The 26507-nt window shown below is 50.6% G+C and overlaps 1 long non-coding RNA gene across 1 annotated transcript; it reads right to left on the bottom strand.

Moving 5' to 3' along the window:
- Positions 1–11: 11 nt before the first annotated feature.
- LOC142301501 (uncharacterized) lies at positions 12–26507 on the bottom strand. The gene is made up of 3 exons (XR_012752818.1): positions 26451–26507; positions 10611–10746; positions 12–85 (listed from the first exon to the last, which is right to left on the bottom strand). It is a non-coding gene; the product is annotated as an uncharacterized LOC142301501 (long non-coding RNA).

The following is a 26507-nucleotide window of genomic DNA, read 5'->3' as shown; positions in this document are numbered from 1 at the left end:
AGTTGTCACATGGTCAATTGCAAGATTTCTCTTCCCAAGAATCATAGTGGTGTCGCTTGTATCTTTCACACTACAGTCATCAGGCCTTGAAATACAAAAAAATATGTATTAGGCAAAGTGAGAATTTATGATGTTAGTATCTAGTTTACAAGTAAATTTAAAGTGGGGGTATCACCCATTTCATTTGGGGCTCACTGTCTGGCTCTCAACAGTTAACTTGGCTATGAGAAGCTGCCGCTAACCAGCCAGACATTTCCCTTCTCCGGTCTGAAGAGAAGATACAATTATTCTCAGTTTTAAGGGCACTTTACACGCAGTGATATCGCAATCGATATTGCTAGCGAGTGTACCCGCCCCAGTCAGTTGTGCATCACGGGAAAATCGCTGCCTGTGGCGCACAACATCGCTTACACCCGTCACACATACTTACCTGCCTAGCGACATCGCTGTGGCCGGCGAACCGCCTCATTTCTAAGGGGGTGGTTCGTACTGCGTCACAGCGGCGTCACTAAGCAGCCGTCCCAATAGAAGCGGAGGGGCGGAGAAGAGCGGGACGAACAATCCGCCCACCTTCTTCCTTCCTCATTGCGGGCGGCCGCAGATAAGGTGATGTTCCTCGTTCCTGCGGTGTCACACGTAGCGATGTGTGCTGCCGCAGGAACGACGAACAACCTGCGTCCTGCAACAGCAATGATAATCGGGAAAGGAACGACACGTCAACGATCAACGATTAGGTAAGTAATGTTGATCGTTAATGGTCGTTCGTGCGTTTCACACGCAACAACATCACTAACGAGGCTGGATGTGCGTCACGAATTCCGTGACCCCAACGACATCTCGTTAGCGATGTCGTTGTGTGTAAAGTGGCCTGAAGGCACACACGGCATGAAAATCGATGCGAGTGGAATGCGATAAAACATCATATTCCACTCAGACCAATATTAGCCTGTGTGTCAGCACCCATGAGTGATTGTGTTCTCGGTCCGATTGGGGCCGAGAAAATAATCATAGCATATTGAGATTGTAATGCAAGACTCTTTCTCTCGCACCCATTCAAGTCTATGGGGCGAGAGAAAGATCGCACTGTACTCGCAGTACAGTGGTATACCGCGAGTGCAGGGTGAGAATGGCAATAGCCGGCAACGGAGGAGATAAATCCCTCCCTCTCCTCCTCGGTGCCAGCCCGCCCCTCCGCAGCACTGGCCCGCCCCTCCTCAGTGATGGACCACCCCCCGCAGCTGTTGTCTGATCGCATGATCGAAATATAAACAAGGCACTCCTAGATCCAGTGAAAAAATATTTTTTATTTTTTATTAAATACTCAGTGTAGTTAGACGTTGCGGCCCACATATGGCCTTCATCAATAACTTGCACCTGAGTTGAGGAGGAACAGATTATGGTATGTTGTTGCCGTCAGTGCTAAAGGGAACACTATTAAATGTAACTTGCAATATCTTAGTGCTAAAATGTGCAGTTGTGGGAATGCAGGCAAGTAATCAGCTATGGTCTGCAGTTTTCACATTAGATAATTATGCAGTTGTAGTAGAGCAAATGAGTGTTCAGCTTGTACTCAGAGACTTGTCACTGCTGCATTATGCACATAAGTAAGGAAACCTACCTGAGCACCCTAGCAATTATTTTTGGGTAGAAGTGCCTTATCCTATTGAATTGATCGCATGATCGGACCTCAGTCGCAGTGACACTCGCATGACACTCGGCTCCTGCTGTGCTGCCAGCGTGAGCCGAGTGTCATGCGAGGATGACATTAGTGCCCGTGTGGCCCCGGCCTAAACAATTGAAAGCAGATTAGAAGATTGCATTACTTTACTTTATACAATCATTAAGGTTTTTTTAATGAAAAACCACAGAAACTTTTTAACACCCATACCACTAAATGAACTGCAAAAAAATGTTGTTTTTTTTGTAGGACAGGTGTATGGAGCAGGCTGATATTTGTCTGGTTAGCTCTACAGGCTGCAGTTTCACCCCTTAGGGGCTATAAGACCAGGTGAGTGGGCGCGGCCCGGTCCTATACAGAACATTAGTCAGAATCAGACTCCTGAGACCAGGAACAGGACTCTGGGGAGCATGGGCGGGAATGGCAGGCGTGACCGGTGGACACGTGGACTGGATCAGTGGGTAAGGAGTGGTGCTGGGACACGGGGAGCGTGACAGTACCCCCCCCTTGAAGCCCCCCTCTCCTCGGCCGAGACATGAAGGCGCACAGAAGAGAGGCAGCAACGTACTTCCGGGACAACCAGGACCGGGCCTCAGGACCGCTATCCACCCAATCGACCAGGAAGGACTGCTTACCCCGGACCGTTTTCATGGCCACTATGTCCCGTATCGGGGAACCCATGTCAGCGGCAAGGGAGGCAACGGAAAGGGAAGGACAGTCAGAAGCAGGACTGGAATCTTGGACGACCGGATCGGGCGTCTCGGACCGGGTATCAGACAATGTCTCATCCTGGGCAGCCGGTGGAGTCAAAGTCTCATCTCCAGAAGATGGTGGAATCAAGGTCTCAGAGACTGGGGATGATGGAACGACACTGGATAGCGTCGTCTCTTCTTCAGGATCCTGCAGCTTGACTGAGTCAAGTGCCAGGGGCTGAGGAACAGGCTGCAAGCAGGTTTCGTGGCACAAGGGACTCCACCGGATAATCGCGCCAGAGCGCCAACTAATAACAGGGTCATGGAGTTTCAGCCAGGGCAGGCCCAACAGGAGCTCAGGAGCCATCCTCGGGATCACATAGAAGGCGATGGTCTCCGTATGCGAAGTGCCAACCTGGAGGCTCACGGGCTCGGTAGTAAACCGGACAGGTTCGTAGAGCGGTTTGCCGTCCACTGAGGCGAACCAGAGAGGCTTCTTCAGCGGGGTGACAGGGACCTGGTATCTGTCTACCGTGGCCTGGTGAATAAAGTTGCCTGCTGACCCGGAATCGATGTGGGCCTCAGCTGAAAACCGGGTCCCCTCTGTCGTCACCCGGACAGTCTGTTTAACTGGAACCAAAGGGATTTCGGTGGCAAGGGTGGCGGTTCCCACCATCCCTTGGACCTGGGGTCTACCTGGTTTCTCCGGGCAAGAACGGAGCATATGTGAACCGTCTCCGCAATAGAAGCACAGGCCCCGGGCGAGCCGTTCTGCACGGCGTTGCTTGGCTTGGGTCAGACGGTCCACTTGCATGGGTTCTGGTGATAAGTCACCGAAAGGCAGGGACGAGGGAGCGGCAGACCTCTGTGGGGGCAAGATGTGGCGAGGTGGTCGCTTCTCCCGGACTACCTCCTGGGCACGTTCCTGAAAACGGAGGTCAATCCGAGTGGCCAGGGAAATCAAAGCGTCCAAGGTTCGTGGAACGTCACGGCCGGCAAGTTCGTCTTTGATGCGGCCAGAGAGACCTTCCCAAAAGGCCGCCGTCAAGGCCTCATTGTTCCAGCCCAGCTCAGAGGCGAGCGTGCGGAACTGGATGGCGTATTGGCCGACGGTCAGGGTCCCTTGGCGTAGCCGGAGAAGCGAAGAGGTCACTGCGGTAGTTCGTCCGGGCTCATCGAAGGTACTTCAGAAAGCTTGCAGGAACTCCTGGATGTCGGTGATCATCGGGTCCTCATTTTCCTACAGGGGGTTAATCCAGGCCAGGGCTTCGCCTTCCAGGTGGGACATCAGGAACGCCACCTTGGCCTGGTCTGAGGCAAACAAGTGCGGGAGCAACTGGAAGTGCAGGGAGCACTGGTTCAGGAAACCACGGCAGGACTTGGGATCCCCTGCGTAGCGAGGCGGAGCAGCAAGGTGAAGTTGCGAGGCTGTGGAGGAACCTGGTTCAGACCTGGAGACTGGTTGCTGCGTGGACGAGACGGCGGTCTGCAGCGTATACAACCGGTGGTCCACGGACGTCATGAACTTCAGCATCCGGTTCAGGGTTCCACGCTGTTGCGCCAGCTCCTGGCGCAGCTCAGCCAGCTCTGATTTCTGTGCCTCAGCGGGATCCATGGCCTGTGCTCCAGCGGGATCCATGGCCTGATCATACTGTGAGGGCCGGGGAGGACTGGTAGGCCCAGGAGGTGGATCCACTGGACCGAGCACCCCACCTGGAGGGCAGGGTACACGGTAGCTGGAGCACTAACGTGGCAGGAACGGGTGCAGATATCAAGAAGCAAAGACAGGACCAGGTCACTAAGGTCACCGCGTACTTTAAGGCAGTAATAGGAAACAGGAACAAAGACTTGAGCACCTAGCTCACAAGACAAGGCATAGAAACACAAGCGATGATCAGGCACCGCCCACATGGAGAGGCCAGTCTTATATACTCAGCACAGCCTCAGGTCATTTCCTGTTGCAGCAGTGCTGGGGCTATAAGACCAGGTGAGTGGGCGCGGCCCGGTCCTATACAGAACATTAGTCAGAATCAGACTCCTGAGACCAGGAACAGGACTCTGGGGAGCATGGGCGGGAATGGCAGGCGTGACCGGTGGACACGTGGACTGGATCAGTGGGTAAGGAGTGGTGCTGGGACACGGAGAGCGTGACAGAATCCAACCACCGTGTCTTTGTGCGACGCAGAAAAGGTGAACGGATGGACTCTACATGGCTGGTTCTCAACGTGAAGCATGGAGGAGGAGGTATGATGGTGTGAGGGTGCTTTGCTGGTTACACTGTCGGGGATTTATTCAAAATTGAAGGCATACTGAACCAGCATGGCTACCACAGCATCTTGCAGCGGCATGCTATTCCAACCGGTTTGCGTTTAGTTGGACCATCATTTGTTTTTCAACAGGACAATGACCCCAAACACACCTCCAGGCTGTGTAAGGGCTATTTGACTAAGAAGGAGAGTGATGGAGTGCTACGCCATATGACCTGGTCTCCACAGTCACCAGACCTGAACCCAATCGAGATGGTTTGGGGTGAGCTGGACCGCAGAGTGAAGGCAAAAGGGCCAACAAGTGCTAAGCATCTCTGGGAACTCCTTCAAGACTGTTGGAAGACCATTTCCGGTGACTATCTCTTGAAGCTCATCAAGAGAATGCCAAGAGTGTGCAAAGCAGTAATCAAAGCAAAAGGTGGCTACTTTGAAAAACCTAGAATATAAGACATATTTTCAGTTGTTTCACACTTTTTTGTTAAGTATTTCATTCCACATGTGTTATTTCATAGTTTTAATCTCTTTGAATGAGATGTGTCCAAACTTTTGTTCTGTACTGTATATAAATATATATATACAGTTTATATATATATATATATATATATATATATATATATATATATATATATATATATACACACATATACACAGTACTTTCAAAAAATATTTATCCACTGTAAACTTTTCTACATATTTCCATGTTACACCCACAAACTTAAGTGTATTTAATTGGTATTTTTTGTGATATACCAACACAAAGTAGCTAGTATTGACGAAATGTAAAGGAAATGATTAATGTTGCATGTTTACTGATTTTTTTTGTTACAGCTCAGTTTTTTGGTGTTTTTTGTCTGCTCTCTTGCTTTATTGCAAGGTGAGGGTGCAGCCCTCCTGATACTGAGGCTGAACAATTAATTTGCTTCCCACTTTGCTGTGTATTTAATCTGGGACCCAGCTGACCACTTCTTACCATTCACATTGGAGTTTTGATAGACACAAGTCATGTATATATAATGGTTTTAACTTTTAGTTGGTTAGGGACCATCCCAGATGGGTACACCTTGACGAGGTGGGATGCCCTTCTTACCTTTTTGCAAAAATGGTCACACAAAGTACCCTGTTATTAAGCACTTGCATTTTATTTATTTATATTCAAGGTATTTTTCATACAATTTTTCTCTTTGTTTTTTTCTTATTTTTTCATGTTACACCCACAAACTTAAGTGTGTTTAATTGGTATTTTTTGTGATATACCAACACAAAGTAGCTAGTATTGGTGAAATGTAGGGGAAATGATTCATGTTTTTTTAAATATTTTAAAAATATAAATCTGAAAATTGTGATGTGTATTTGTATTCAGCCCTCTTAAGTCAATACATTGTAGGACATTTCACTTCATTTTCTACTGTAAGTCTTTTGGGGTATGGCTCTACCAGCTTTGCACATCTAGAAGATTAAATTTTTGCTCATTCTTCTTTGCAAACTAGCTCTAGCTCAGTGAAATTGGATGGAGATGTCTGTGATCAGCAATTTTTCTTGTCACAGATTCTCAATGGGTTTTAGGTCTGGGCTGTGACTGCGCCATTCAAACACATGAATATACTTTGATCTAAACCCTCCATTGCAGCTCTGGTAGTATGTTTAGGGTCATTGTCCTGCTGGAAGGTGAACCTACACCAGTCTCAAGTCTTGTGCAGCCTATAAGATTTTTTTTTATCTAGGTTTGCCCTGTATTTAGCCCCATCCATCTTCCCATCAACCCTCACCAGCCTCCCTGTCCCTGCTGAAGAAAAGTCTCCCCACATCATAATGCTGTCACCAATATGTTTGACGGTAGGGATGGTGTTTTCAGGGTGATGTGCAGTGTTAGTTTTCCTCCACACATAGCATTTTGCATTTAGCCCAAAATGTTCTATTTTGGTCTCATCAGACCAGGGCACTTTCTTCGACATACTAGCTGTGGCTCCTACATGGATTTTGCAAACTACAAAATGTACTTCTTATGGCTTGATTTTAAATATAGCTTTCTTCTTGCCACTCTTCCATAAAAGCAACATTTGTGGAGTATATGACTAATAGTTTTCCTGAGGACAGATTCTCCCACCTGAGCTGTAGATCTTTACAGCTCTTCCAGAGTGACCATGAGCCTCTTACCCGCTTCTCTAATAAGTACTCTCCTTGATTGGGATATCAGTTTAGGTAGTAGGCCATGTCTTGGATGGTTTGCAGTTGTACCATACTCCTATTTTTGTATTTTTGAATGATTGAACAGTGCCTCATGAGATGTTCAGAGCTTGGGTTATTTTATTATAACCTAACCCTGCTTTACTCTTCTCCACAACTTTATCCCTGGCCTGTCTGGTGTGTTTTTTTATTTTCATGATGCTGTTTGATAGCTAGCAAGCAAACCTCTGATGGCTTCACATAACAGTTGTAGACTACAAGGTGCTAAAAACCGATGAAAATCACAATTTTGGGATTCATATTTTTAAATATTTAGAAAACCATGTATCATTTAATTTACACTTCACAAATACCTGCTACTTTGTGTTGGTATATCACATAAAATCAAAATAAATACATTTAAGTTTGTGGGTATAACATGAAAAATAGAAAAATTAACGGAAATGCTTTTTAAGGCCCTATATATGTGTAAATTTATATATATCTGGTATTACTGTGTCTGTAAAAGGCGAAGAAATTGAAATATTATGTTATTGTGTTATCTATTTAGCTTGGTATATTTGGTGTATAAAGAAAAGCTAGAATGGTAATTTTTTTTATCTCTCATTCTTCCAAAAAATGGAATGAAAAGCATTCAAGAAGATTATGTGCATCATAGATAAAAACTGCAGCTTATCTCCCTAAAAACAAGTCCTCACCCAACTCCCTTGTCCAAAAGCTAAAAAAAGAAAGGTATTGGTTCAAAAGATGAAGACACAAACAATTTATTTTTTTAAGTGGTAAAAACATGAATACACCATGTGAATTTGGTATTCCTGTTATAGCGCTAATGTCCAAATTAAAAAAGCTAACATAGTTTTACAACTTAGTGAATGCTGTAAAAGTGAAAACTAAAAAATGGCAGAATTGATTCTTTTTCCCTTTTTATTGTACAATAAATGGTCAATTAAATGGTGATTGTAAAACCACACCTTCAAAAAAATTATCCCTCACACAGATTTTTCAACAGAAAAGTAAAAAATTTAAGCAAAAACATGACCTGGTCCTTGAAATGTTAAATTAAATGTTCATATAAACCAAATAAAATCAGGGTTTTCTGGAGAGAAGGGAGAAATTCCAGCAAAGGTTCTTCTAAAAAGTATCATTTAATTCATAACAAGACTAAGGATTAGTTGTAATTCGTAACATGTTTGTCCGCGTGAGCTACAATGTTTTTAATTTTGTATTTTTGATGGATGTCCATTCCAAGTTTTTATTCATGTTATGAATTAAAGGATATTTTTTAGAAGAACCTTTTGCTGGATTTTCTCCCTTCTTCTCCTGATGGCACTATCGGCTTCTGTGCATTGGATCTTTAAGTAAGTGTGGTGAGCTGACAAATCTGGGGTATTCAGGTTTAGATAAAGGATGGATGAGGCTTGATGGATGAGGGTTCCACTGCTGGAATTCCAACCAATTGTTGGAATGGGGGACATATATTCCCTCTACTCCCCTTGTTGTTCTCTTTCCTCAAGAACATTACCAAAAGGAGCTGATTTTGGCTCATGTATAACTAGTGTCGCAGGCAGGGGCCAGTCCTCCGTCCCGGGGGCTGCTCGGGGGATCACGCTCGGGTCCGGTACCTTCTCCTTGGTGGCTCGAGTGGGGCTGGACCCGGGGCTCAAGCAGCGCTCCTCGCCCACGAGTGAAAATGGGGATTGGATTTTGGATAAAGTTCTGATTATCCGTGACGCCACCCGCGGTGTGTGGTAATGTGTGTGTACCACAGCTGCTTCAGGGGGACACCCGGGGAGTTGGACTTCAGCAGCTAGATGGAGTTAACCCTCCGTGGGTAGGGATGGGTGCCCCGGGGCCTGGTGAGGTAGTGCCGGGAGTGATGGCGCAGGTTGGACCAGACGATGGTGTGCGGTACTCACTGTCACCTTGAGAATAAAACACGTAGAGTCTGTATTTATCCAGAAACTGCCGATGTCCGTAGGTCCTCGGCAGGTGTTATTCGGATCCCACGTGCTGTACAGCAAGGCCCTCTCTCTCCTTCTCTATTCTCCTCCTCGGCCGGGAATGAGGAGCCCACTACACTGCGGTGATCCGGGCCCTCTCTCGGTATCAGCGGGCCACTACCCTGTCCCGATCACCTCAGGTCCCTTCCTCATGCACAGCCTGTCCCGTCACTCCTGGAGCACGCTTCACTATTTGGGTCTTAACTTCTCTTTTAGCAGCAGCCCGGGAGCTACAACTCCCGACTGCTCTCCTCTCCCTCCTACCTCTCACTGACTAAAACTCCTCCCCTCCTGTTCTTATCAGTACACTGGGGGGAGGGTGCGGCTGCCTTGCTATACCAGTGGGATCAGGTTACCAAGGAGGATTAACCCTGTGACTACCTGGTTTTACCAGGGCGTCACACTAGCCACAATTACTCCTGTAGCCAGAGAAGAACGGGGAACACAAGTTCCCAATTCTGGAGACGGGTGGGGGTGACAGTGTGACCACACTGATTTAATAATTTTTAACTGTCTAATGGATAAGTGATGACTTTTCTTAGATCAGATTACTCCTTAAGGTTACAAATAAATTTCACAATGTTCTATAGTAATAATAATAATTGTTATTTCTATAGCGCCAACATGTTCCGCAGCGCTTTACAATTCAGAGTTTCATATACAAACATAAGTAACAGTTATAGAAGATACAATAATTAAAGCCAAAATAAAGACAACCCTGCTCATAAGAGCTACAATCTACAATGGAGTGATGGGGGTGACACAAGGTACAAGTGATTATTTATAATGACGGTCCAGCCATCTCCAAAAAATGGGTAATAGCTAAAGGCTGCATGAACCAGTTATCAGACAATCTTTGTGATGCTTTTGGTACAGTGGAGTTTGAGGAAGAATTAATGTTCTGAAAAATAATGGAGGGGATATATAAGAATTAACCTTGTTTCGGGAGGGTGATTGCCCTCCCTAAAAAGATGCATTTTTAAGAAGCGTCTGAAGCTAAGGTGTGGTTCATCCTAGTTTCTTGGGGTAGACCATTCCAGAGGATTGGTGCAACTTGGGAGAAGTCTTGGAGTCGGGAGTGGGAGGTTTGAATTAGTGTGGATGTTAGTCGAAAGTCATTTGTGGAGTGTAGAGGTAGGGTGACAGACAGAGATGAGGGTGGAGATGTAGGGAGCTGCCATGTTGTGAAGAGGTTTTTGGGTGAGAACAAGCAATTTGAATTGGATACTAAAATGTATGGGCAGCCGGTGCAATGGCTGGCACAGAGCAGAAGCATCCGAGTAACGATTAGCCAGATAAGTGACCCTGGCTGCAGCATTAAGGTTGGACTGGAGAGGGGAACGGTTAGTGAGGGGGCCAATTATTATAGAACTAGAACTGGAACAGTGTTGAGCAAATTTACCAGTAGACCAAATGACAGTGACCAGTAGATCTTAATTTTTGACCTCCAGGATGTTCCTTTACAGAAAACTGCATACTTGTAGGTTCATGTTTCCGTGCCCATCCCCTCTCTTTCTAGTAAAATGCTTATTGTGGTTTCACTCTCTGACATCCACTCCAGCACAGAGGAAGAAGGAGAAAGGGTTCAGTTAGGTATACAGAAGGCTATGGAATAAATAATAAATAACTTATTGCAGTGGTTATTACTATCTTGGGGGCACTAAGGCATCTGAAAAAATTGTATGTAAAACAATTGCAGCATAATCTTCAATACTATAGTTCACAGTTTTTTTATTTCTAGCAAAAACCCTTTAGAGAGTCACACTAATCTAATATTCAATGAACTTACCATATCTGATGTAACTTGTATGTTGCTGATTTCGATGATACAGAAGCTTTATATGGTAGCCAAGAACAATTCACAAATTGTAAATGTCTATTTTTGAAAACAGAGTGACAAAAGAGTCCATCGTTCCAGTTGGTATCTACAAGAAGATGTTCCTTTTACAATAAATACACAATATTCATACAATATATACATGGCTGGTGTAACTTTGTGCCTTTCACTTGTACAATTATAATTAAAATTATTCAAACGCCCATTGCAAGTTAGGTTTATTAGCAAAATATGCAAAGCAATGATACAAGAACACTGTATCGGCTGTGGGTCTAACCATGGATCACAATAAATGGATCTGTGAATCCAGCCTAAACGCTGGTTTACACGCTACGATATCGCTAGCAATATCGCTAGAGAGTGTACCCGCCCCATTGTTTGTGCGTCATTGGAAAATTGCTGCCCGTGGCACACAATATCGCTAACACCCGTCACACGTACTTACCTTCCTAGCGACGTCGCTGTGGGTGGCGAACAACCTCTTTGTTAAGGGGGAGGTCCGTGCGCCATCACAGCGACATCACACAGCAGCCGACCAATAGCAGCGGAGGGGCGGAGACCAGCCGCATTAATGACACGCCCACCTCGTTGCCCGAGGACGCAGGTAAGCTGTTGTTCGTCGTTCCCGGGGTGTCACACGTAGCGATGTGTGCTGCCTCAGGAACGAAGAACAACCTGCGTCCACAACGAGCAACGATTTTTTGAAAATGAACGACGTGTCAACGATCAACGATTAGGTGAGTATTTTTGATCGTTGACACTCGCTCGTAGCTGTTACACGCAATGACGTCGCTAACGACACCGGACGTGCGTCACGAATTCCGTGACCCCGACGACATATCGTTAGCGATATAGTTGCATGTAAAGCACCCATCAGCCTAGATGACTTTACTACTACAGGAAGATACCTAGTGATGTTTAACATGAGCAGATAATAGACCTCATTTCATCTTGGTAGGACTCATTCCTTCTTGATAGGGTGGAATCGTATTCTCATTAGAAGAAAGTTAAGGTGTAAGTAATCCAGACACGTACAGATACTTGTACCTACAGATCTGCATATATAGAAGAGTCGTTCACCCTATTGGTCTAATTCATATTTATTCTTTTACGATTTAGATTATTATCTTGTTACTATTTATAACAGTCCTAATCAGACTTCATTAATATCTGCATCACCAAACTTCCCAGTGGCTTACCAGGGAAGGAAATACTAGACCAATTATTACTTTCTTGAAACTGATACTGAGAATCTGAGAGTTGTGGGTGTTTAGATTTCCACTTCTAAATTTATCTTTGGTAAAAATGAGATTTGTGATTGCAGTTTGTACAGTATCTATCAGATACTGTATACAGCGAAATTGGAGGCCAAGTGACATTTACTGGGAGAGTTGTAAGCTATAATTGGCTTCCTTTACCTTGAAAAAAATTGCGTATTTATTCATACAAGGGTAGGATAAAGGTTTTCTCCACTACTTTTATAGCAATGACCTATCCCAAGGTACAACAATATCAGATTGGTATGGGTCCAGATGCTAGCATTGGCGGAGCTGAACAGTACAGTTCCATCAACTGTGTAGTGGCCAATACTGGGTACTGCAGATCCACGTTCTCCTATTAATTTTACCCGTAAGTGAGAACAGCTGATCAGTGGGGGTTGGACACACACCAATCTGATATTGATGATTCATCTTTGGGACAAGTCATCAATGTAAAAGTAGTTGAGCCACTCTTTAAATATAGTAGTGTCATGGGGATCGGAGGACAGGACCGGAAAACCTAGGCTGAACCTCAAACTGGGGACCCTGCGCTGTCCCTTAGCTCAGAGGTTCGCTTGATGGTAGCGAGGTTTGAGTCGCCAGTGTGACCCTAACTCCTGTCCAGAAAGGGATACCAGCATTTTACGGGGTGTACTTAGAAGCTAGTGGGAGGCTTAGCTAATCGGATGATACTTGTATGGCAAATCTGATGGTACTCAGCATGGCAACATAATGTACAGTACAGACCAAAAGTTTGGACACATCTCATTCAAAGGGTTTTCTTTATTTTTATGACTCTGAAAATTGTAGATTCACATTGAAAGCATAAAAACTATGAATTAACACATGTGGAATGAAATAATTAACAAAAAAGTGTGAAACAACTGAAAATATCTCTTATATTCTAGGTTGTTCAAAGTAGCCACCTTTTGCTTTGATTACTGCTTTGCACACTCTTGGAATTCTCTTGATCAGCTTCAAGAGGTAGTCACCGGAAATGATTTTCACTGATTTGCCCTGTCAAGTTTAATAAGTGGGATTTCTTGCCTTAAAAATGGGGTTGGGACCATCAGTTGTGTTGTTCAAAAGTCTGGTGGATACACAGCTGATAGTCCTACTGAATAGACTGTTAGAATTTGTATTATGGCAATAAAAAAGCAGCTAAGTAAAGAAAAACGAGTGGCCATCATTACTTTAAGAAATGAAGGTCATTCAGTCCAAAAAATTGGGAAAACTTTGAAAGATTCCCCAAGTGCAGTGGCAAAAACGATCAAATGCTACAAAGAAACTGGCTCACATGAGGACCGCCCCAGGAAAGGAAGACCAAGAGTCACCTCTGCTTGCGGAGGTTAAGTTTATCCGAGTCACCAGCCTCAGAAATCGCAGGTTAATAGCAGCTCAGATTAGAGACCAGGTCAATGCCACACAGAGTTCTAGCAGCAGACACATCTCTAGAACAGCTGTTAAGAGGAGACTTTGTGCAGCAGGCCTTCATGGTAAAATAGCTGCTAGGAAACCACTGCTAAGGACAGGCAACAAGCAGAAGAAGACTTGTTTGGGCTAAAGAACACAAGGAATGGACATTAGACCAGTGGAAATCTGTGCTTTGGTCTGATGAGTTCAAATTTGAGATCTTTGGATCCAACCACCGTGTCTTTGAGCGACACAGAAAAGGTGCACGGATGGACTCTACATGCCCGTTTCCTACCGTGAAGCATGGAGGAGGAGGTGTGATGGTGTGGGGGTGTTTTGCTGGTGGCACTGTTGGGGATTTATTCAAAATTGAAGGCATACTGAACCAGCATGGCTACCACAGAATCTTGCAGCGACATGCTATTCCATCCAGTTTGCGTTTAGTTGGACCATTATTTATTTTTCAACAGGACAATGACCCCATACACACCTCCAAGCTGTGTAAGGGCTATTTGAGTAAGAACGAGAGTGATGGGGTGCTACACCAGACCTGAACACAATCGAGATGGCTTGGGGTGAGCTGGACCACAGAGTGAAGGCAAAAGGGCCAACAAGTGTTAAGCATCTCTGGGAACTCCTACAAGACTGTTGGAAGACCATTTCCGGTGACTACCTCTTGAAGCTGATCAAGAGAATGCCAAGAGTGTGCAAAGCAGTAATCAAAGCAAAAGGTGGCTACTTTGAAGAACCTAGAATATAAGACATATTTTCAGTTGTTTCACACTTGTTTGTTAATTATTTCATTCCAAATGTGTTAATTCATATATTTGATGCCTTCAATGTGAATCTACAATTTTCCGAGTCATGAAAATAAAGAAAACTCTTTGAATGAGAAGGTGTGTCCAAACATTTGGTCTGTACTGTATATGCAGATATTCCACTTATGAATAGTAGACCTGTTAGGGAATGTTACATCTGTGCATAGCTGCCAACTGTCCCAGGACTTCTAACCGGAAAGGCGGGCGTTGTTTATGTAAACCTTTCCAAAAGTGGGTGATTCAAGATGGGTTTGTGACTCAGGGTAATTTTTGGGATAGGTAGATCATGCATGGGAGGTGCCTTCCTCCTGCCATGCCGCCATAACATCCCACCTGATGACCTAATAATAAATCTATTACATTTTCACTGATTGTCTGGTACAGTCCTCACCTTCTAATCATCCAATCTTGCCATATTATGATCCTTCTGGTTTATAATGATTGGCTAATGTTTCTCCTACCAAAATGCTACTTGTATGCCACCTAAGACAGGATGATGGTGTGGCGCCCTGGACTAGCCAGGTCGTCACAGGTACTGCAACACACCCCCCCACCCTGAGACAGGCACATCAGCCAGACACAAAATCCTTGTTGCCTCCCTCCAGGGGCTGATGTCCACACCAGGTGGGGTGGAGCCAGGCGGTTGGCCCCACCCACTGAGGAGTTCACAGTTCTGGAGGCGGGAGAATGAAGTCAGTCAGAGTTGAGATCAGTTAGGGAAGTGCAAGTGAGAGGAGTGAAGTAGTAGTGGAGGAGAAAACTGACCGTGTCTGGGTGTGTGGCCCGGGCACTAAAAGCAAGGTTGGCAGATGGTGGTGGCCGTCTGCAGGAGAGGCAGATCAACGCAGAACCGTAGGATCGGGGACGGGCGGTGGCCCGCCGGTACCGAACCGGAGAGCGAAGTGAAGCCAGCACACACAGGCAGGGCCTGCGGACCCCGACCAGGCTTGGAGTCGCCATTAGAGGTCGAGGTCAAATCCGTCAGTGACTGGAACCCCAGGGGTTTCCTAACAACCAAGAGCCGATTGAAGGCAACCGTCCAACCAACAGAAGCAAATACAGCTACCGCCACAGCTAGAGTTCCAAGAGCCAGAGCCTGCGGGTAAAAGGGCTTCTCCGGCACATATATACGCTGGGGAGCGGGTTACCGGTGGGAATCCATCGGGACCGAACACACACAAAGGTGCAGGGAAAGGCAGCCACCACTAACCGTCCAGGAGAAGCCACAGCAGCCGGCTGCGGGACCCGTCCATCCAGCCGTTTGGTTTACCAGAGACTATGTGTACCTTTGTGGCTGAGTGAGTACTACCGTGCTGTCTGGCACCGCGCTGCGCAGTCCAGGCGACCCTGCACCTTGCCAACCATGCCTCCCCGTCATCTCACCGGGCCCCGGGACCACCAACCCCTACCCACGGAGGGGGAAAACAACATCCCAGCTGCTCCCTGCCATTGCTCCCGGGATCCCCGTCATCAGCAGCGGTGGTGCCCAACCTCACCACAACCCGTGGGTGGTGTCACGGACCAAATCCCAAACCAAACTACCCCCCTTTCACTCACGGGCGAGGAGCGCCGCTCGAGTCCCCGGATCCGGCCCACCGCTCGAGCCACCGAGCAGCCATCGCAGCAGCGCCGGACCCGAGCGTTAGTGAGCGCAGCGCAGCGGCGTCCTTCCCCGCCCGCGACAATGGCATCTACTATAGACTGTGGATTGATAATCTGATTTACCCTTCCCAGTCAGATAAAGATGGCAAATTTGCTAAGAGGTCTATTTTGGTCAATAAGAGGATCAATACCAAGAAGTACTTCTGTGGCACCCCTGTGGCTCTGGTAGCCACAGGGTACTGCTTCTCAGTTAAGGTGCGGTACCCATCTCAGGTGAGGAGGGGGTTAACCATCAGTATTGTCACATTTCATCTCACATACAGTTAGGTGCCTTCTCCCGGGGAGTTGGCTTGGGGCAGACAGAGGGTGGCCATCACGAGACATAGGACTTTCCAATCGCTTTTCAGGAGCTCAGTCCGGGTTCCTCACTTCTAACGGGGACACCCTGCAGAAAAGACATTCTCTCTCTCTCAAACACCGGTGGTGGTTTTCCGATTCGCCTGGGATTGACCGGAGCCCGCGATGGCAGAGACCAGTACCTGGGATGCAGCATCCAATCAGTGAGTAAAGAAACCTGGAACTGCAGCTGCTGACTGAGACTCTGATTACTGACGCTGTCGCCCAGCGCTTCGGTGCTCCGAGGAACTGCCATCCCCCTTGCACCACTGCCATCCCCCCAACTTCCGCCCGGGGCCCGCTCCACCTGTGGGGAGCGACAACACCTCAGCTGCACTAATACTGGCCCCAGCGATGATCCCTGCAACGGCAGCTAAATACCTGGCCGCGTACCACAGGTGGCGTCACGACAAACCATCCCAATCACTCCAACCTCCAAAGGAGGGCCTTTTGTGTATGCCTCGGGAAAACGGAACCGGGCAGGGCTACCTGTGACATCTCCAGATCTGACCCTCAATGGCCTTGCTACGAGTAGGCTAAACCCTGCCGTGGGGCAGTGCACTTCTGCCTCCAATGTTACTAGTAATTGTCAACCATACTCTGGATGAGAAATACAGTAATTAAGATGCTATACACCCAAATGCCTCTAGATCAGATCCCATCACATTAGCTAAAATACAACTTTCTTGTCACATTTCCACCAGAATCTGCTCCTGCAATGTGTCGCCCTGGTCAAGCCAGGGGACACAGATAACAACACACACGCACCCCACATTCCCTGCAGGTACACCAGCTAACCCATAAATCCTTGTTGCCTTCCTCCAGAGGTTGATGATGCACACCAGGGGGTGGGCCAGGCGGTTGGCTCCGCCCACCTAGGAGCTCACAACTCTGGAGGCAGGAAGTAAACCAGGAAGATTAGCCCAGGGAGGGCAAGAGTGAAGACAGAGTGAAGTCTAGCAGAGGGCTAGAGTAAACAGAGAAGTGAAAGTGGTGAAAGTAGAGAAGTGTAAAGGAGAGAAGCCAGTAAAGTGACAGAAGGAAAGAAAGCCTGAGAGCCCAGCTTTGTGTAGGGCCAGAACAGTAAGGTCAGCAGACAGCGGTGAAGATCTGCAGTGGGACTGTCTGGAGGTTGCTGGAAGGGCCGCGGAGGCTGTGTGTATCCAGGGCCTGGAGCAGTATACAAAGGGCAGTCAGTACCAGAGCAGGGGCTTTCGGATCCCAGCAAGGCTTGGAGTCGCTGTAAATTGCTAAATCCGTTAGTGAAGGGGACGTAGATCTCCCAACAAGCAAGTCCTGATTGACGGCAAAGGTCCAACCACAACGGGGAAACACCGCCACCGCCAAGGCACCAGTTTCCCAGGGCCGGCGCCTGCGGGCAAAGTGTAGAGCTCCTCCGGCCCAGATTGCAGCCGGGGAGCGGGTAACCGGAGGGAATCCACCGATACCACAAGACATTTCAAAGGTGCAGGGAAGAGACCGTCACCGCTAACTGCAGGGAACCGGAGCACCGTGAACCGTCCGAGGGACCCGTCCAACCAGCCGTTTGTTTACCGAGAACTGTGTCGTGTTTACTGGCTGAGTGAGTACCTCAGTGCCGCAAGGCACAGCGCTGCCCCTGCGCCCCTGCACCCCACTGGGCCCCGGGATCACCAACCCCTACCCACGGAGGGGCAACACAACACCTGGCTGCTCCCATCACCATCCCCGGGATCCCCATCCAAAGCAGCGGTGGTGCAATCACCACAACCGTGGGTGGCGTCACGAACTATAACCCCAACAAACACCCCCTTTTCACTCACGGGCGAGGAGTGTCGCTCGAGACACCCCGGGATCCGGCCCACAGCTCGAGCCACCAGGAGCAACTGCCGGACCCGAGCAGAAGGGGTGAGCGCGGTGTGCTGACACCCTCCTCCCCGCCCGCGACAACTTGGCGTCACGAACAGGATCTTACCGCTCTGCCGTCAGGTAGAGGTGCGCCTTGTTACCGCCGGAGGCATCCGGCAGAAAAATTTCAGAAGCCGCCATCTTTGGCGCGAAAGTTCCCGCTCGAGCGTCTTCTCGAGCAGTAGAGGCGCGAAGGCCAAAACCCCGCCCCGAGAGAGGAGGGGCCGAAAAGAGCTAAGGGGGACGCGATGGCGGCTGGCCGCATGTGAGCGCGGCTGTGGAAGCAGGGACGCCAGGACCCTGCGGCCATTTACTGGTTCCTGGAAGAGGCCGCTGCTAAAGATGCTGAGTCCGACCAACAACACCGTGGTCCCCGCGCCTGGCATGGCGGCGTGGGTGGAAGTCCGGACCGTCCAGCTAAGCAGCCGTCTGCAGGTCCACAGGCAGCTCCTCCTGGAGGAGCGGGAGGCCGACATGGCGGACGTGGTGGCTGCTGTGCGGAGATGCGAGGTGGAGGAAGATTTGGAGGAACGGGTAAGAGACCCACGTCCCTGTATTCCCGAGGGATCGGCCGCTGCGGCTGAGGGGCCCGGCCTACACCCGTTCACCCTGCTGCCTCCCCCGCTACCCGCGTTAGCTGCTGCTGCCCCGCCACTAGGCCCGCTACCACCACCACCGGTAGCGGTACCCTGCCAATCCGCCCCGGCGGACCGACCTGCAGCAGAAGCCCGTAACCCCCCTGAATCGCTTCTATGGAAGAAGCCGAAGGCTGAGTCCGCCAGCAAAGATGCACCGGAGGCACGGCGGGGATGCAGCTGCCAGGAGGCAGAGCAGGCCATGTCACAGTGGGGTCCCTCATTACTGAAGGTGTCGGTCGCAGCCGACACGGAGGGACTCTGGCTGGGTCCGTCCCTCGCACACGCTAAACCGGGGCAGACAGAAAGTGCTCCCGGCTGGGAGCAGCGGCAACAGCAGCTGCGCAGGGAGATCGATGCCCGAGAGGGGTGTAGAGCGGATGTGCATGCCCGCATGTATATGGAAGAAGATCGCCTGCAGCGAGCTACCATTGTGGTCCAGAGCGGTGCACCATGTGAAGGTGGCACTAGAGCCCCACGAGTGAGAATGGACTGTTAAGCCGCAAAAGGCAGCGGATGCCCGTGACACCGTCCCCGTTGGGACCATCACTGAAGTGTTGTTTGAAAAAGTTTGAAAGTTTGAAATGATGAAAATGAAAATGACCGAGTACTTCACCTGATTCACGGTGTGATTTGCAACCGGCTGGAGCCGGCACCGTTGTCCCCGTGGGGACCGTTTAAGTTTATTTGCATGGGAACTATCCATGGACAAGCCCGTGAACTCTGCAGGGCAACCACAAACGTTAAGTGGCTTGTAAATATGTTGGGTACCGTTACCGTTTCCGCAATGCCGCCTCCGGAGAGGCAGGTTGGAGGGAGGGCCCTGAGCAGAGCAGGCCAGGGCCCAGCCACCAAAGGAACCGGTGGCCACCCTCTGGAGGGCAAGGACAGATCCCGCTCGGGTAACTTGTGCTGGACTGTGGGTCAAGGGGTGCTGCCTGGGTTTTAGGGGCAGCATCAGGGCCAGGTTGCTTGGGTGGGAGAGAGCGGAAACCGTGACCGTATACCGTTGAAACGTTTAAGTAAATGTGCCTCCCGTTTTGGGAAGAGTTTTTGATTAAAAATGTATATTATTTACCGTTGATAATGTTATACCGTTTTACCTTTTCAGAAAAACAAAAAGGAAAATAAAACCGGTGTTGGACGGGCAGCCCGAGGACGGTCTGCGTTTTGCTAAGGGGGAATGTGTCGCCCTGGGCAAGCCAGGGGACACAGATAACAACACACACGCACCCCACATTCCCTGCAGGTACACCAGCTAACCCATAAATCCTTGTTGCCTTCCTCCAGAGGTTGATGATGCACACCAGGGGGTGGGCCAGGCGGTTGGCTCCGCCCACCTAGGAGCTCACAACTCTGGAGGCAGGAAGTAAACCAGGAAGATTAGCCCAGGGAGGGCAAGAGTGAAGACAGAGTGAAGTCTAGCAGAGGGCTAGAGTAAACAGAGAAGTGAAAGTGGTGAAAGTAGAGAAGTGTAAAGGAGAGAAGCCAGTAAAGTGACAGAAGGAAAGAAAGCCTGAGAGCCCAGCTTTGTGTAGGGCCAGAACAGCAAGGTCAGCAGACAGCGGTGAAGATCTGCAGTGGGACTGTCTGGAGGTTGCTGGAAGGGCCGCGGAGGCTGTGTGTATCCAGGGCCTGGAGCAGTATACAAAGGGCAGTCAGTACCAGAGCAGGGGCTTTCGGATCCCAGCAAGGCTTGGAGTCGCTGTAAATTGCTAAATCCGTTAGTGAAGGGGACGTAGATCTCCCAACAAGCAAGTCCTGATTGACGGCAAAGGTCCAACCACAACGGGGAAACACCGCCACCGCCAAGGCACCAGTTTCCCAGGGCCGGCGCCTGCGGGCAAAGTGTAGAGCTCCTCCGGCCCAGATTGCAGCCGGGGAGCGGGTAACCGGAGGGAATCCACCGATACCACAAGACATTTCAAAGGTGCAGGGAAGAGACCGTCACCGCTAACTGCAGGGAACCGCAGCACCGTGAACCGTCCGAGGGACCCGTCCAACCAGCCGTTTGTTTACCGAGAACTGTGTCGTGTTTACTGGCTGAGTGAGTACCTCAGTGCCGCAAGGCACAGCGCTGCCCCTGCGCCCCTGCACCCCACTGGGCCCCGGGATCACCAACCCCTACCCACGGAGGGGCAACACAACACCTGGCTGCTCCCATCACCATCCCCGGGATCCCCATCCAAAGCAGCGGTGGTGCAATCACCACAACCGTGGGTGGCGTCACGAACTATAACCCCAACAAACACCCCCTTTTCACTCACGGGCGAGGAGTGTCGCTCGAGACACCCCGGGATCCGGCCCACAGCTCGAGCCACCAGGAGCAACTGCCGGACCCGAGCAGAAGGGGTGAGCGCGGTGTGCTGACACCCTCCTCCCCGCCCGCGACAGCAACATCTGCTTTTGTCGTCAGGCGTTGCCGTATTGACTGTGCAGGTAGTGCTGGAGATAGAGGAGATGTTAGAAATTGAAGCTCTCTACAGCGCAGGCTCAGTTCATCCACTAAAGTTAGAGTTGCATTGACCTGCAGTACTTTCCAGTTTGACAGAATGGATGTATGCTGTCTAGCTGAAGTCATCAACTCCTTTAGCCTATTAGAAGGCACCACACCCTATAAAGGCTTCCAGCATACTACTGTAAGCTGGCAGTTATAGCTTGTGCTTCCCTGGATAAATCTGGTTTTATTCTCCTGCTTAATATTGAAGTTATCCCATTTGACCTAGGCCTGGTATTTGATGCTTCCCTTTCCTGACAGTTTTCTACCTTGCTGTTCTCTCGGTTTTGACCTGGCACACTGACTACTCTTACGGATCCTGATACTGTCCTCTATATGGCCTACCGGCTTAGACCCTGCTTGGTGACCATTTCTGAGTCTAGATTCGAGCTCCAGATGGCAGCACTTCTGTACCGCCCCGCGGGCTCGGCTGCAACTGCCGAGCCGCTCGAATCCGTGCTCGTATGGTGGGTGGCTCGAGCTCTTCACGGACCCGGGTGTCACGTCGCTCTGCAAGGGGGTTGGCGCTACACGCAGGGACTTCGGTGGGGAGTTCCAAGTCCGGGACCGCGGTGGTTTGGAAGGGATATAAGTTCGTGACGCCACCCACGGGTTGTGGTGAATAGATGGACACCACCGCTGCCGTTAACTAGGCCTCCTGGGGACGATGTTGCACAGCTTGGTGTTGAGTCGACCCCTCCGTGGGTAGGGGAGTGATGGTCCCGGGGGCCCGAGGGAGGTACTTAGGCGAGGGGACTGGCGCGGGCTGGATGCTGGTGCGGCGCGGTGCGTGGCCAGAAGGCACTGGTGTACTCACTATGACACAATACACTGGAGTCTCTGGTAAACAACGGGGCCCGCAGCCGGCTGCAGCTTCTCCCTTAACAGGTTGGTGGTTTCCGCCTTTCTCCTGCACCTTTTTGTGTGAATGTTTGACTCCTATGCCTAAGCAACGGTAGTCCGCTCCCCGGCTTGCTGGGTGTCGGAAGAGCCCTGTTTGCCCGCAGACGCTGGGCCTTTGGGTCTCTATGCCTTGGCGGTGGCTTTACCCTGTATGGTTGGGCTGTTGTCTTCTAACGGGTCTTGTGTGGGAAAGGTCCTTAAGTCCAGTCCTCAATCAGTTGATTTGACTCGGCCCTGTCGGTTCGGGGCTTTGTACTGGGTCTGAGTACTCCTCCTGGTGCTCCGGTTTGCAATCGGTTCCCTGGTTCGGTACCGGCAGGCCACCGCCCGACCCCGGTCCCTACGGTTCCACCAGCTGTAATCCCAGCTCCTGCAGGTGGTCACCACCGTCTGCCTCCTTGCCAGAGGTGACTGGGCTCCAACCCAGCCACCTGAGTAGACTATTGGCAGGCCTGGTCACAGGTCTGCCCTTGAACTCGACCTCTCTCCTTCACTGTCAAGACTACTATCTGAACTCATGTCCTTTTTTCCGCCTCCAGGCCTGTGAACTCCTCGGTGGGTGGAGCCAACTGCCTGGCTCCACCCCCCTGGTGTGGACATCAAACCTGGAGGGTGGTGACAAGGTTTTTAAGTTTGGCTGCTGTCACCTTTTTAGGGAGGGGGTGGGTGTGTGTGCATGGGACTACCTGGGACGACCTGACTAGTCCAGGGAGTCACATTCCCCCTTGGTTTAATGCAGACCGTCCGTGAGCTGCCCGTCCATCACCGGTTTATTTTGTTTCTGAAAGATAAAAATGGGAACACAGTACAAGTATACTAACAGTTGTATAAACTTGGAATATTAGCTTTTCAAATCTTCCCTTACGGGAGGCACATACTTGAACTTTGCAAACGGTAAACACTTTTATTAATAACGGGAAACGAGTCCGGGTCCTTCAATCACCCACCAAAACAACCTGAGCCTTGATGCTGCCCCTAAGAAGTGGGCAGCACCCCTTTTTCCCAGTCCAGGAACGGGCCCAGGCGTTATCCAACAGGATGGGTGCAGGGATTCACTTCTGCCTGTCTTTTCAGAGGCCCCACGTCCAAGGGGACCCCTGACTCGGAGGATGGCCACCGGTTGTAGTGCTGGCGGGCCTCGGCCATCTATTTCCCGCAGGCCCATCCTCCACTCTGCTTCTCAGGAGGCTGTGAAACCGGAAGGCCGGTTAAAGGAAGGTATTATTTACAAGCCCGATAGTTTTTTGGGTGGCCTGCCAGTTCTCGGCCTTGTCTCTTTTAAACGGGGGCAAAAACAAAGCAAAACGGGCAGTATGGTCCCAACGGGGACTGTTCAACTTGGCAGCCGGGTTCCGCTGCCTTTAACTTTCATCTTCTTCCTCTTCATACTCCTACTTGACGGCAACCTCAGGGCTGTACGGTGGGGAAGGGGACTGGGAGCGCTCCAGGACATCCTGGCGCACCCTCCTTTTAACGCTGAGGGCAAACCAGCCCCTCTCCTCGCAATACCGGGTGTAGGTCACGAGATCTCCTGGAACCAGATCCCGATCCGGATGGCCCAACGGGAGGTGTGAGTTGACATCCCGTCAGGAAACGAATACTTCGGCCTCCAGGCTGGCTCGAAAATGAACCCCCATCCACGCTGGGGGTCAAACCGGCGGACTTGGCCTTGGAAGGTCGGGCCCCGCACCCGGTAGGCGGCACTCCTCAGGTTCTCCTTATCCCGGATTGTGCGGGCAAGGATTTCTGCCTTTCTCCTCTCACAGGCCTCGATCTCCCGGCCCAGCTGGTTTGGCCACCGCTCCCAATACGGGGCGTCTGCGTGCCCGGGGTCTCTATGGTTGGGGGTCTGGCCCAGCTGGAGTTCCCCGGTGGCGGCCACGACCGTCACCCTCCGGGGGGAACCCCGCTGTGTCGCGGCCGGCTCTGCTGCCTTGCAGCGGCCTCCCCACGGGACCTCAGCTGAGGCCTGAGACCCGGAGACGGCCAGCCTCACCTGCTGGGCCTTCTTCCGGGCAGCGCCCTTCTCCTCCCTGGCCGGGTGGACCGCCGGGGCCGGGACCACATCAGGCGCGGGCACCTTCCGGGATTTGGTTTTCCATGTGAGCGGAGGTAGTGCAGGCCGATCGGGTTGCTGTCCGTGTGCTGCGGCCACAGGCGGCTCCTCCTGGGCGTCTGGGAGGGGCTCCGCCACCGGTGACGGGGGTGGGGATCTGGGTGGAGAGGTAGCGGCGACCGCTACGGGCAGTTGGGGAGGCAGTATGGAGGGCAGGAGCAGACCGGGTCCCTCAGCCGCAGCGGCCAATCCCTCTCGGACATAGGGGCGTGGGTCACGTACCCTTTCCTCCAACACTGCCGCCACTTCACATGCCCGCACGGCGGCGGTTATTCCTTCTATCTCAGCCGCCCATTGCTCCATAAGGTAGCGTACCTGGGCCTGGAGACGGCAGCACATCATGGCCGTCCGGGCTTCCACCCACGCCGCTGTTCCGGGCGCGGGCTCCGGGAATTCGGGCTTCTCAGACGGGGCAGACATGTTGCAACTTGTTTGTCCAGGAACCAGACGCGTGGCAGAGTCCTGGAGTCCCTGCCTTTTATCTCCTCAGTCACATGAGGCTGGATCTTCACTTGCCCCCCCTTGGTCTTTTCCGGGCACTTCACTTGCTTTTTGCTCCGCTCTGCTCTCGGGGAACAGGGCTTCGTTTTTTGCGCCATTTCTGCTCGGAGAAGACGGCTCGGGCGGAAACTTTTCGTGTTCAAGATGGCGGACTCTGCAATTTTTCAGCGGGATGCTGCTAACAACAAGTTCAAGGCGCACTTCCACAGGTAAGTGGACGGTTCTATCCTGCTCGTGATGCCAGAAGAGTCGATGTGTACCGCCTCGCGGGCTCAGCTGCGACTGCCGAGCCGCTCGGAACCGTGCTCGTACAGTGGGTGGCTCGAGCTCCTCACGGACCCGGGGGTCACGTCGCTCTGCAAGGGGGTTGGCGCTACACACAGCGACTTCGGTGGGGAGTTCCACGGTTGGGACCGCGGTGGTTTGGAAGGGATGTAAGTTCGTGACGCCACCCATGGGTTGTGGTGAATAGATGGACACCACCGCTGTCGTTAACTAGGCCTCCCGGGGACGGTGTTGCATAGCTTGGTGTTGACCCCTCCATAGGTAGGGGAGTGATGGTCCTGGGGGCCTGAGGGAGGTGCTGAGGAGAGGGGACAGGCGCGGGCTGGTTGCTGGTGCGGTGCGGCACGGTGCGCGGCCCGAAGGCACTAGTGTACTCACTATGACACAATACACTGGAGTCTCAGGTAAACCAAACGGGATGATGAACGGGGACTGCAGCCGGCTGCAGCTTCTCCCTTAACAGGTTGGTGGTTACTGCCTTTCTCCTGCACATCTTTGTGTGAATGTTTGACTCCTATGCCTAAGCAACGGTAGTCCGCTCCCCGGCTTGCTGGGTGTCGGAAGAGCCCTGTTTTCCCGCAGACGCTGGCCCTTTGGGTCTCTATGCCTTGGCGGTGGCTTTACCCTGTATGGTTGGGCTGTTGTCTTCTAATGGGTCTTGTGTGGGAAAGGTCCTTAAGTCCAGTCCTCAATCAGTTGATTTGACTCGGCCCTGTCGGTTCTGGGCTTTGTACTGGGTCTGAGTACCCCTCCTGGTGCTCCGGTTTGCAATCGGTTCCCCGGTTCGGTACCGGCGGGCCACCACCCGACCCCGGTCCCTACGGTTCCACCGGCTGTAATCCCAGCTCCTGCAGGCGGTCACCACCGTCTGCCTCCTCCTGGTCACAGGTCTGCCCTTGAACTCAACCTCTCTCCTTCACTGTCAAGACTACAATTAGACTTGTGTCCTATTTTCCGACTCCAGGCCTGTAAACTTCTCGGTGGGTGGAGCCAACCGCCTGGCTCCACCCCCCTGGTGTGGACATCAAACCTGGAAGGTGGTGACAAGGTTTTTAAGTTTGGCTGCTGTCACGTTTTTAGGGAGGGGGTGTGTGTGCATGGGACTACCTGGGACGACCTGACTAGTCCAGGGTGTCACACTTCCCTTAGGTAGCTATCTACTGGGCCCCATTTTAAATCCAGACCCCAGTATAGGACTTAAAGGATGTCAGGATTTCTCTGGATTCTGCCAAACAGAGTGGCTTGTGTCAAGTATGCGTTTTGAGCCTGGGCCTCAAGCAGACGTTACACTTTTACTACAGTGAATCTTAAGTTAAGTCCCTTCATCATAGTTTGAGGATAGAGGAACAGGGGACACTTGTCACTGTATGCCCTGAAAATCATATCACCTGTGCAGTTCACAAGTAGTTGCCTGCTTGAGAGGCAGTAGTGACCAAACAGAACAGATCAGTGATATTCAGTAAATTACAGCATAACTTACCTGGAGAAACATCACAGTCTAAGATTCCCCCACAGCTTTTTGTGATTCCTATGAGAA

This window comes from Anomaloglossus baeobatrachus, chromosome 1, assembly GCF_048569485.1.
Source record: "Anomaloglossus baeobatrachus isolate aAnoBae1 chromosome 1, aAnoBae1.hap1, whole genome shotgun sequence".
NCBI classification, from domain to species: Eukaryota; Metazoa; Chordata; class Amphibia; order Anura; family Aromobatidae; genus Anomaloglossus; species Anomaloglossus baeobatrachus.
The sequence above is the reverse complement of the archived record's forward strand: the minus strand, read 5'-3'. Positions and strand labels throughout refer to the sequence as shown.